The sequence below is a fragment of the Mesoplodon bidens genome (assembly GCF_964165515.1).
Source record: "Mesoplodon bidens genome assembly, chromosome: 2".
Lineage (NCBI taxonomy): Eukaryota > Metazoa > Chordata > Mammalia > Artiodactyla > Ziphiidae > Mesoplodon > Mesoplodon bidens.
In genome coordinates this window covers 4,356,830-4,369,271 of record NC_138177.1, presented here as the reverse complement: position 1 = coordinate 4,369,271, position 12,442 = coordinate 4,356,830, and positions in this window count along the sequence as shown.

Sequence of the window (12,442 nt, the reverse complement as noted above, 5' to 3'; positions counted from 1 at the left end):
CAGTCCAATAACATCCATCATATTTGATTTGATTCAATCCACTAGTGATTGGACAGATCGGAACGTTCTTCACAGTAGAGGATCATAAAATATCATTCACCTGCATCTAAGAGTTTTATTTGAAATGAAAAGTTAATCTTTTGACATATGGCCAAGGCTTTATAATCAGCAGAGTGGAGTGTCATGTACTATTGCTTTATAAACTACACCTCTGTTGCCTCATCTGTAAATACCAGGTGCAATATCTTTCAATAGATGAATGAATTGAAAGATAAGTAGAATATATCCTGAGAGCTAAATCTTTTAAGATTTTAGTTTCCTCCTAACAGTTTAAAAATATCTCATCATCCGTACCTGTATCAAAGCACCAGGTGTACATCATGTGTACAAATCTTTCCAAAAAAAAAAAAAAAAAGCTCTTTTTCACAAGGGCACCTTTCTTTTTGCATTCATATTTAATCATTTTATAAAATTTATTTTTTATTGCATAATTACAACCCAAATGGGATAAACAGATATGTGAACAAACACAGCTCTTGGTAAATGCAGATTTCAATTGTAAGAGCAGACTGAAAGCTAGCTAGAAACTCGTTCATTGGCTTCATGTTTGGCCTGTCTTAGGCATCAGTTAGTACTTTTTTCCTAACTGAGAGAACAGAGATCATCAGTGATTTCAGTGAATGGTTAGGTGGAGGTCATTATAAGAAACTTGCTTTAATTTTATACCAACAGTGTTTATTGACTATCTCCTGAATGCATTGCACCACATGAGGCCAATTCAGGAGAATCAGATCTTGAAATACAGAGAAAGGGTGATTCTGGAGGGAGATTATGGGAGAGGAATTAGGTAAGAAAGATGATTTTTTTATACTAACATAGAAAAATACTAAAAGCTTGAAGGGACAGGTATGACTTTGTCATCATTTGAACAAGGTACTTAGCTAGATTCTCACCAGCAAAAGCATCTCTGGTCCACAATAAACACCTTCCTGGCCTGATTCTAAGACTCCTTTTCTGGGTGTTTCATTTTTTTTTTTTCATTCAAATCAGTTTGCCTAAATAACATAATATTAACGTGTGTGTGTTTTAAATCAACTTGGAGAACATTTTACTTTCAGACACTTAGTACAGAAGATATGTATTATGTGAAATACAAAATGTGTTCAACACCACTTCCTGCCACTAACACAAAGTGATGCCCATCAGTGATTTACACTGAGGCTAAATGTACAAATTCAAGCACTCAGAACTCAGCAATGCCCTGATTGAATTTTGGTCTACACAGTTCTCAAACACTTATCAGAATTCTGTATGTAAACTCTGATAGCAATAATGATAACTTCTTTTTAAAATTTTTATTGAAATATAGTTGATTTACAATGTTGTGTTAGTTTCTGCTGTACCACAAAGTGATTCAGATATATATATATATATATATATATATAATTTTTCCTATTCTTTTCCATTATGGTTTATCACAGGATATTGAATATAGCTCCCTGTGCTATACAGTAGGACTCTGCCATTTATCCATCCCTTATATAATAGTTTGCATCTGCTAATCCCAACTCCAAACCCATCCCCCCATTCTTTGGCAACCACAAGTCTGTCCTCTATGTCTGTGATTCTGCTTCATAGAGAAGGTCATTTGTGTCACATTTTAGATTCCACGTATAGGTTATATCATATGGTATTTGTCTTTTTCTTTCTGACTTACTTCACTTAGTATGATCATCTCTAAGTCCATCTACATTGCTGCAAATGGCATTACTTCATTCTTTATTATGGTTGAATAATATTCCATTGTATACACGTACCACATCGTTTTTATCCATTCCTCTGTCTATAGACATTTATGTAGCTTCCATGTCTTGGCTATTGTAGATAGTGCTACTATAAACATAGGGGTGGATGTATCTTTTGAATTATAGTTTTGTCTGGGTATATGCCCAGGAGTGGGATTGCTGGATCATATGGCAACGGTATTTTGTAGTAGTGACAAGTTTTGAATAACCTAGATGTTCAGTCAGAACAGAGGAATTACCCATTGTTAGATGCTACTAACACAATAATATTGTCAGGTACTTTCGAAATACCTGTAACTTACAGTGAACATATATTTGGCAGAAAATTGTAATCATATTTCCTTTAAGATCTCACTCATAATTTTAAATTTTATGACAGAAGTTTTCCTTCTCTTCATTTAATTAATAGAGGAGTCTTTCTCGGGACCAGAAATACCAACAGGACATTGCATGATCCTTCTTGACAAAATGATTCAAAGTGGAATATTGAAAGAGGTGTCCACTTACACAGGAGTAAAGGGCTTTGAGTGTAACTCAAAGTAGGGAATTAGAATGATTCCATCTTGTCTTCCCCTGACTCTCAAAGGATCACAGTCCCTGTTAGAAGGAGGGATAGAAAAATCTACCCATAAACAGAGAAAGATATCATCTCAGCCTGGGCTCTGGGTAAAAAAAAAAAAAAAGTAACTACAGGCCTACACTTGTGTAGATTTAATGGTATATTAACAGGATCTTCTGTAGAAATAAAACCATGCTGGACAGGAGCTTACAATCTAAACTGCAGAACAAATGGGAACGTAAAGTCCAGGGGAAGTGGGCAGAGTGGGGTCGGGTAGCACTGGAAGCCTGGGATGGGAATCTGAACTTTATCATAAATGGAAGGGATTTTTTTTTTATCATACTAATGGGTTACTTACTGTAACTGTGTTAGTCCCTTTTAAAATCAAAGGGAATTCCAGATGGGACTTTTCATTTATAAAATCTAACATTTTGAGGATAATCATACTTTACAAATTTATCTGTTAATAACCCAGATTTGAGTTGCTCTTTAAATATTTTGTGTTGTTGAGGCATTAATGAACAAGCATTTCTTTTTCTGTTCACCAGCAAAATACCAACAAAATTGGGTCTGAGACTTCACAATTCCAATGCATATTTCCTTACATTCACCCATTTGATTCTCCCGGTTGTCCTGGAAATGGGTATTGTTGTCACATATCACATCGATTTAATCAGTAAAGAGACTGGGGCACCTATAAAATAAACAAGACTAGTGTCAGGAAACTGTGGCTCAGAAAACCTGAGAGGCAGCCCCAAGGTCAGGGGCTCCTAAGTGGAAGGACTGAACTGATCTAAAGGTCAACCATCTCCCTCCCACCCCATCCCCCAATCCTCTCTCTTCCCAGGAACAATTTCCTTCCATATTTCTTTTTTCTTCATGAAAAAGATGAACAGAAAACAAGCCTATCAATTGGCATTTCCCTCTGTATAAAACACGATCAAAATATGGATCAAACAAAATGCTAGGTGCTCAAACAATAGAAAAAAAAATATCAAAACAAAGTGAGATTTGACTTAATTTAGATCTCCTTGATTAGTGAAAATTTCTCCTCAGAAATACTTGTTTTAGGCAACTAGAATTCTTCCTATCCTATTTATTTGGGACCACTTGTTCTGGTCTTACTGTTTATTCTATTCTATTTTATATTTCCTTTTATACCTAAAAATTAAACCAAATAATACAGTTTTCTTTAATTTGAGTGGTATGAATCATTTTTTTCTGTGTGAATGTTGATTTCTGTGTGTAACCATATAAGAAACACAATTTACTGATACTATTACCTATTATTATGTATATTATTTATTATGTATATGATGTTATTTTATTCTTATTAATTATTATTTTCAATAATAAATTGAATATTTAAGTTATATATTTTTATACAAATTCCAAAAAGTAGAAGTGATTTGGTTTCTCAGAAGAGGTAGAGAAATAAGACATAGCACTCATAGTAACTTTGTAAAAAGGAAATGTAAGAATTAGTATAGTGTAGATTTAGGTCTTTGTTCTTTGATACTCTTTTCTAAATACTTTCATATTTCTTTTTTATTAGTGCAGAATGCAAAAAAAAAGTTACAAAAAATGACAAACTCTTAAAAACAAAACCTGTACCCTTTGAAAATGTTTCACTGTTGAATGTTGAAGGATTCCAGTGAAATACCTCTTAGTTTTGCTTGTACTTAGCTTGAAAAAAATGTAGCATTGAAAGTTTTGAATAGCTAAATTATACATTTAGCGAGCGTTCAGTCTATATTTTTTGGTTTCTCTCGTTTGAAGTTTCATTTCTGCTCAGACTTCCTCTCACCATCCATCCATCCCCTGCATATTTCAGCTAATAATATGATCCTTCCTCCTTTTGCCCACGTTGGTTTAGTCCCTGAGTCTCAGTAATAGTGAAAAGTAGCTTAACTCCTGGTTTCCTGAAGGCCCAGAGCTTCTAGGTATTTCAAAACTGTAAGCTGCAATTTTTTAGGCAAAGTGCCAAGACTTGGTCTGGAGGCTTCTACAGAGCCCAGAATCATTATTCACATCACGTATTCATTATAGCTGAGCAATGATACATAAAACAAATACCAATCCAATATGATCCTCTTCTCTTTCTTTATCTGTCACTCGATAGGGAGGCAGCCCTCCTGACTCCTGTCTCCCCTCCTCTGACCCTCTTCTTCCTCTAGCTCGTTCACCCTACTACTCATCCTCCCTCCCACCCCCAGAAACCTTCCTCCACGCCTTTATGCAGACTCTTCCTTCGCCTGGAATAGCTTTCTTGTATTGCCTGGAAAACAAAGCCTTCAAGGCCCATTTCCAATGTCAACTTGAAAGAACGAAACTTTCTGGATCCTCTCAGACGTCACCGATCCCTTCTCCACCTTTCAGGACCTTGTGCTGACATGTCAGAGGGCATTTCTCAAGCTTCACTTGCCCTCACATATATATTTTCACTCCATATATATATATATATATATATATATATATATATATATATTATTACATTGACACTTTCCTTCATATGCAGTACAATAAATAACCCTATTTCCTGTGAGAAACTTACAATGCTGTCACTCAGGTCTTTCTGCATCTTTTGCAGTATTTAATGGCTTCCCCATCACTTGTGAAGCTGATGTTGCTTCTTGGGATGGATTCTGTGAAATATCTTGATGGTTCTAGTCTAAGGAAGTTATCCTGAGACAGTTGTGTAACTGTTTACCACTGCCTCTACTCCCTGCTCTGCCAACTGTTGTTACTGAAGTATCTGAGTGTTTATTCAAAAGGATGGAGGATACAGTCCTCAGTACACTATGTTGCTTTGAAGGGTAGGCATGGGCATCTCTGGCCATGACTCCTGGTTGAATCATTTGAAAGCCGCCTTCTACATACCTTGAAGGACACCAACAATCTCGATCTTCCTTCCACCTCTCTGGCTGTTCCCTTTCTGTCTATTTCTCTGGTTCCTTCCCATTTTCTTGTAAGTTTTGGAGCTGCCCAGGATTTGGCCTTTGGACCACTTCCCTTTTTATCTATATTCCCTCCCTGTGTGATCTCATCCTGTCTCACGGGTTTAAATGCCATCTACATGCTGATGACTCATAAATGAAATCTCCACTTTGCAACTCTGCCCTGAATACCATCCTCGTATTCACTTGGGTGTTTAGAAGTCATCTTGGACTTAACAAGTCCTAATCAGAGTTCCTGAAACCCAGTGAACTTGCTCTTCCTACCTTTTCCCCCATTTAAGAAAATGGTCTTTCCCTTCACATATTTGATCAAAACAGAGTCATCCTTTCTTTCCTTACCCATATACAGTTCTTCAGCAAATCTGTTGACTCGTCTTTCAAAATAAATTCAGAATCTGACTTCTCACCTGCTTCTCATCATCATCTTGGGCAAAGCCACCATCATCTCAGATAGATGATAGGCCTTAGGCTATGAACCTTTCTTCTATTTCTGTTCTTACTCCACTTAAATCTATTTTCAGATTTCAGCAGTGAGAGTGATCCTATTAAAACATCCAGAACAATGTCACTCCTCTGCTCAAAGCCTTATAGCGATTGCCCTTAGGGTAAAAATCAGATCCTTGGGACTTCCCTGGTGGTGCAGTGGTGAAGAATCCGCCTGCCAACAGGGGGCACAGGGGTTCAATCCTTGGTCCAGGAAGATCCCACATGCTGTGGAGCAACCAAACCTGCACTCCATAGCCTGAGAGCCGCAACTACTGAGCCCACACGTGCTTCAACTACTGAAGCCCGCGCACCTATAGCCCGTGCCCCACAACAAGAGAAGCCACCGCAATGAGAAGCCCGCACACTGCAACGAAGAGTAGCCCCCGCTCGTTGCAACTAGAGAAAGCCTGTGCACAACAACGAAGACCCAAAGCAGCCAAAAAATAAATAAATAATTGTTTTATAAAAGGACATACTTTGAAAAATAAAAAATCAGATCCTTAACCAAGGTATCTGAAGACTCCTGCCCCAGGCACGCTGCTGCCTCAGAACCCGTGTCCTTGCCCTTTCCTCTGTCTGCAGTGCTTCCCCTAGTATCTGCTGGCTTGGGTCCTCCCACTTCCTGTCCTGACTCACGGAGGGCTTCTCCGACTTCCCCTCTGAATTTACAGGCCCTGCTTCCTCCCTTTCCCATACACTCACTACTCTGCTTCTCTGTTTATTTTACTCCATAGCTATTAGCACCATCTCACATTTTGTTTTTCTATTTCTCTTATTATCCATCTCCTCCCTCTAGAATAGTACATTCCAGGAAGGCACAGATCTTACCTGTTTAATTTATTCCTTTACACTTAGCTTCTATAACAGGGCAGTAAGTCCCCTACATACGCACCTTCAAGTTGTGAACTTTCAAAGATGCGAATGTGCGTTTGCATGTCCAATCACGTAAGTGAGTTCACGGGTCTGGCGTATGTTGTCACGTGCGTGCATCCTTTACAAGTGGTTGTGCTTTTGTGTACTTTACTGTATAGTACTGTATAGAGTGCAGTAGTACAGTATCTTTATTTCAAGCCCAGGATGTCTGGAAGCAAGTGTAAAAGAAGCAGTGAAGTAGCTGATACTACTGTACATTTCAAGGTACTGTACTGTAAGATTAAAAATGTTTATTTTTTGTGTTTGTCTTTTATGTATTTTTTTTGAAAAGTATTATAAACCTATTACAATACAGTACTACATAGCCAATTGTGTTAGTTGGGTACCTAGGCTAACTTTGCTGGACTTACGAACAAATTGGACTTATGAATGCACTCTCAGAATGGAACTTGTTCGTATGTAGGAGACTTACTGTATCTGCTAGACAGTATGCCCTCAAATATGGCTACAGGAGCAAAGGTATATGGGGCTTCCAGGGAGAGTGTGATGACTGCAGCTGGTCTATCCCATAGTAAGTGTGAATGTTTCTGTGTAAGAGGTCTGTTCATAAAGTACATTCACCACCATGTTACCTCTTTGCTCCCTGTCCTGTACATATTAATCAACCACAGACCTAAAGCATAATGAGGCAGAAAAGAGTGAGGGAAAGAGAGAAGGAAGAGAGAGAAAAGGAAAGAGAGAAGAGAGATTCCTTTTAATAAACTAGGTAGATCAAGGTTTCCATTACCAGGAGGAAAAGTAATGTTTTAAAAATTTTCTGTACAATCTCTTCTTTGAGAGGACATTCAACTAGATTTAACCTGTACTATAATATATTCCAAAATTGTTGGTCAAGGCATTAAGTGACTATATCTTAGTTTCCGTGCCCTCACTGTCTAGTTAGGAGTATGCATCACCACTAATAAAATAGCATAAAGCTGGTTAAGAGCAGGGACTTGGGAGCAGAGAGCTTAGTCTTGGTCCCAGCTCAGCTATTCCTCTCACTGTGCCTCAGTTTCTTCAGCTGGAAAATGAGAGATAAAGCCAGTACCTACCTTACAGGGCTGTTGTGAAGATTAAACTAATCAATATTTATAAAGCACTTAGAATAGTATCTAGCACAAGTTACTGCTACATTTTTAAAAATTGAATAATTAAATTACAAAGTGTTCAGGGCTTCTCTGGTGGCGCAGTGGTTGAGAGTCCGCCTGCCGATGCAGGGGACACGGGTTCATGCCTGGGTCTGGGAAGATCCCATATGCTGCGGAGCGGCTGGGCCCATGATCAATGGCCACTGAACCTGTGCGTCCGGAGCCTGTGTTCCGCAATGGGAGAGGCCACAACAGTGAGAAGTCCTCATACCGCAAAAAAAAAAAAAAAAAAGGGTTCAAAACCTTATATTTAGTTCCTTTATCTCATCACCCTCATGGCTCACATCCTTATGATTTTTCTATCTGCCCACCAAGAGAACTCACTTCCCTACTCTGCCACGACCTACTTTATTTTTTAATCAAATTTATTGTTTCAAGTAGAATCTTTGTTCTCAAGACAAACTTCTATAGCTAAAAGGAATTGTCTATGGAATAATGATCTAGAAACAGTGCTTCATTTTGTGACATAACAGTAAAAAGTCCTATCTTTTGGCCTAATTTTGCTGTGAGAACATCTATCGATTTCTAATTATGAAAAATTAGGGTTTGGATTAGCTAAGATACACTGCTAAATCTGTTTTCAAGCAAGAATTCTCACTATCAGATAGACAGTTCAGAGATAAGATAAAAGGATTTAAATGGGAATCCAGGGAAGGGCTGAAAGAAAAACAAGACACTTTTATTAAAGATATTTTCTAGTCCTCAACGTTTGAAATGTATCCCAACTAAAAGGGCAGATTTCAGTGGAGTTCTTCTTCAAAGATACGCTACATGCTTTTTGCTTCAGAATCCCTTGCTCCAAAGGCTGAACCCCTGGCAGCTGGACCCTAGCTTCCTAGGGTGTAAGGTGGCTCAGAAATGGCACCCAAAGCTCAAGACACTAGGGCCACACCCCTGTCACTGGTAAGGTTGGTGATCTTCGGCAAGTTATTTAGCCTGATCCATGAAACAGATAAATCAGTACCTGTGTCATGAGTATATCTTGAAGATTAAATTGGATCAAGTGTGAGAAATGCCTGTCATGGAGAAAGTACTCCATAAGTGTTGCTATTATTGGCAGCCATTGGATAAAGCAGAAATAATGTGTAACCTCCCTGACTTTTACACGGCATGGGTTATCACAGTGACTGTCTAGCAGACTTCTGAACTGTGCAGTCCTTTTCAGGTCATCATTTGAATGATGTACCACAGTACATCATTTCAGGATATACTGTGGTACATCCTAGTGGAAAGAGCCATACACATTGGATCCACCTCGGGCTTAGATTTTGACAACACAACTTTCTAGACAAGGAACCTCCAAAGTGTTGCTTTCCTTAGGTGAACATCTCTTTTTTCTTCTGTAAATGGTGATAGTTATTTTCTGTCACAATTTTCTGTCATTGTACATATAAGAGATAATCACAAAAGATGCCTATTGTAATGACTGGCATAGAGACGGTTCCTGGCAAATGGTAATTATCAGTGTCAGCTGTCAGAGTGCTCAAATGAAGGAAATAGCAGTAGCAGAAGTAAGTAGACTTACTGGGAGTCCTGGGGTCGACTTGCAGTTTATAAAGCCATTTTAGGTCCTAAAGTCTATGGCTTGCCCATGTCAAGATATGAATGAAAACCCTCTGAAGTCCTGTGAAGTTTGGTTTACTTGAATTTGCTTAGGAAAAAAAAAACTGTGTATTGTAATTCCTTGAATTCCAAAGTTTAAAAACTACTGACATAAACTGAAGGGAAGAACAAAAGGAGAGAGTATCTGGGTTTTCCAGTTTTTCTGGCTTTCGGACAACTATCAAATGGTTAATGGTGAGTGCAGTGGGGTGGACAATTGGGAACTATTCCTGATTGCCTGGAATATTGGCTTTACTCTGTTTTACTATTGATTTCTAACCATAACATATGCCATTAGATGTGCTTGGTTTTGCGAAGATCAAACAAGGTAATGGAGGAGATAGCCACTGAGTTAGATTTTAATGTTAGGGCAGTAGACTTATGTTGAGACTTCACCCTTGATCTCTCAGAGGTAGCTCTATATCAAAGGAAAATAAATGGTATGAAATGAATTTTTTTATTTGACCTATTTTAGACCAGTCTAGAGGTTACAGGTTTTGGAAATTCAATCAATCCTCCATTGAAGGATTTTGTGATACAAATTAGTTGACTTGAACTCCATAAATTTCATGGTGCTACTGGCAACCACAGTGGACTCTGCAGCAAAGGAGTACCCACACTCACGTGATGTTAATGATGAGATAGAGGACTTGACACAGTCGTAATATATACATAGTTCTTGACACTTTGCTGAGCACATTCGTATGTGTTACCTCCTTTGAATCTCACAATGACACCATGAGGTAGGCACAACAAGCATCATTTTGTCCATTTTATAGATGAAGAAACTAAGATGCATAGAATTCAGGAGATTGGTCCTAGTTATCTGGCTCCTGAAAGGTCAAGCAAGGACCAGGATTTGACATTGACTCTGACTTTTAATATTCTTTCTACTTAATATGCTGCCTTACTCTTAAGAGGTTTAGGGATAAAGTATGCCTGGGTTTACATGGAAAAGACTGGGTATTCTGCAGATAAACTGGATTGTTTGTATGTGGCATGAGGTGGTTTGAGGTGGGCATGGGATCCAAAATTTTGTGGACGTCCACCATCAACAACCACTGGAATTATCTTCTCCCTGTGCCTTTTACCACCATCAGCAAAGTGAAGGAAAGCATCAAGGAACAGGCTTCTCTGGTGGCGCAGTGGTTACGAATCCGCCTGCCAATGCAGGGGGCATGGGTTCGAGCCCTGGTCCAGGATGATCCGACGTGATGTGGAGCATCTAAGCCTGCTCAGCACAGCTACTGAGTCTGCGTTCTAGAGCCCACAAGCCACAACTACTGAGCTCGCGTGCTACAACTACTGAAGCCCACGCACCTAGAGCCCATGCTCTGCAACAAGAGAAGCCACTACAATGAGAAGCCCGTGCACTGCAAGGAAGAGCAGCCCCCCCACTCACTGCAACTACAGAAAGCCCACGTGCAGCACCAAAGACCCAATGCAGCCAAAAAAAAAAAAAAAGAAAAAGAAAGAAAGAAAAAGAAAAAGAAAGCAGCAAGGAAGCTTGAGGTGGAATCTGAAGATGCAGAACCTTGAGGTAAAATGGGGTTGAGCCACCCCTGGGCTGGACTCATGGTAAAGAAATTGATGAGGCAGCCCTTGGGGACCCCATGGTCTTGGTTGGGGTAAAAATTGCCCCTGGGTGACTTAGGGCATCACAAGACTGGGGAGAAGAGGGTGTTTCCCAGCTTGTTTTATAGAGAACTGAGACTACACAGCATCATCTTCACATGACCTCCTCACCAGAAACTTCACAGGGAGGCAAAGAGAGGGGCAACCTCTCTCTTGCCTTTCACCCTCACCCCAGGCTGCCCTTTTAAGGAGCTTTTTATCTTCTAGGACTGCCTAAATGTTCCTTTAACCTAGTTCCTGCTTTATGGGTATATGGGAGAGGGAAACAAGGAACAACCACTGAGATACACTTTAGTGACCCTGACGAATGTTCAGGAAACCTCAACAAAATGGAGGTACGGTGTCAGAAAGTGCCCAGGAGTAACCCTATTATAAATGGTATTATTACTAGAATAATTATTACTGACAAAACCAAACTGGTATTTGATGTGAGTCCATAGGAGTTTAAGTAATCACATTAAAATAAAGGTTCCATATTGCTTGGCAGTCAAAAATAATAATAATAATAATAATAATAATAATAATAATAATAATGCCCAGGAGGAGACCTAGAGAAAGGGCTGCCTGGTGCAGCCTTTACCCTGGAATAGGTGCTGTCCCGCGCACAGTCTGTGTCCTGGGACACTCCCAGTTCTACAACGTTGGCTCCCAGGACACCATGTCCCCTTGGCCAGCAAAGCACCCGACCATAGAGGATGGAAGAGAGCATCAGGAAGGAGAGTTCAAGGAGATCAAGGAGCTCTAGAAGTTCTTCTGCATTGGGAACTCACACAAAGAAAGAAGTGTCAGTTGGAAGAAGAGCCCCAGGCAGAAGGAGCTGCACACTCATCAGAAGGAAATGGGTAGCTGTGGGGGAAGGAGGGGGAGGGGACTGCTGATGCCCAGGGGAACCGAAGCTTGTGGGGTGGATGGGAGCAGCAAGGGGAAGCCTGGGCTCATCTGCATGAAATAGGTTCCTATTCTTGTAAAAGGTAGGCGGTCCTTAACACTCAGCTGTGCGCATCAGGCACCCTCTGAAGTCAAGACAGACATAAAGTACTTGGATTATTATCTAGAACTGATGTTATGTACATGTAAGTTAAACCCACTAACCCAGTGGAAAGGTTCATCATTTTCAAAAGTTCATCGTTTGACATTGATCAATATCAAACATCAAAAGAAAAAAAAAGCCCAGACTCTAGAGCTGCTTTGTGCAAAATGGTAGCCATCTGCCATACCCACCCATTGAGATCACATATGTGGCTGGCTAGTCCACAGGGAGATGTGCTATAAACACAAATACCTACTGGACTTTGAGAATGTAGTGTACATGAGAGAATGTAAAAACATCTCTTT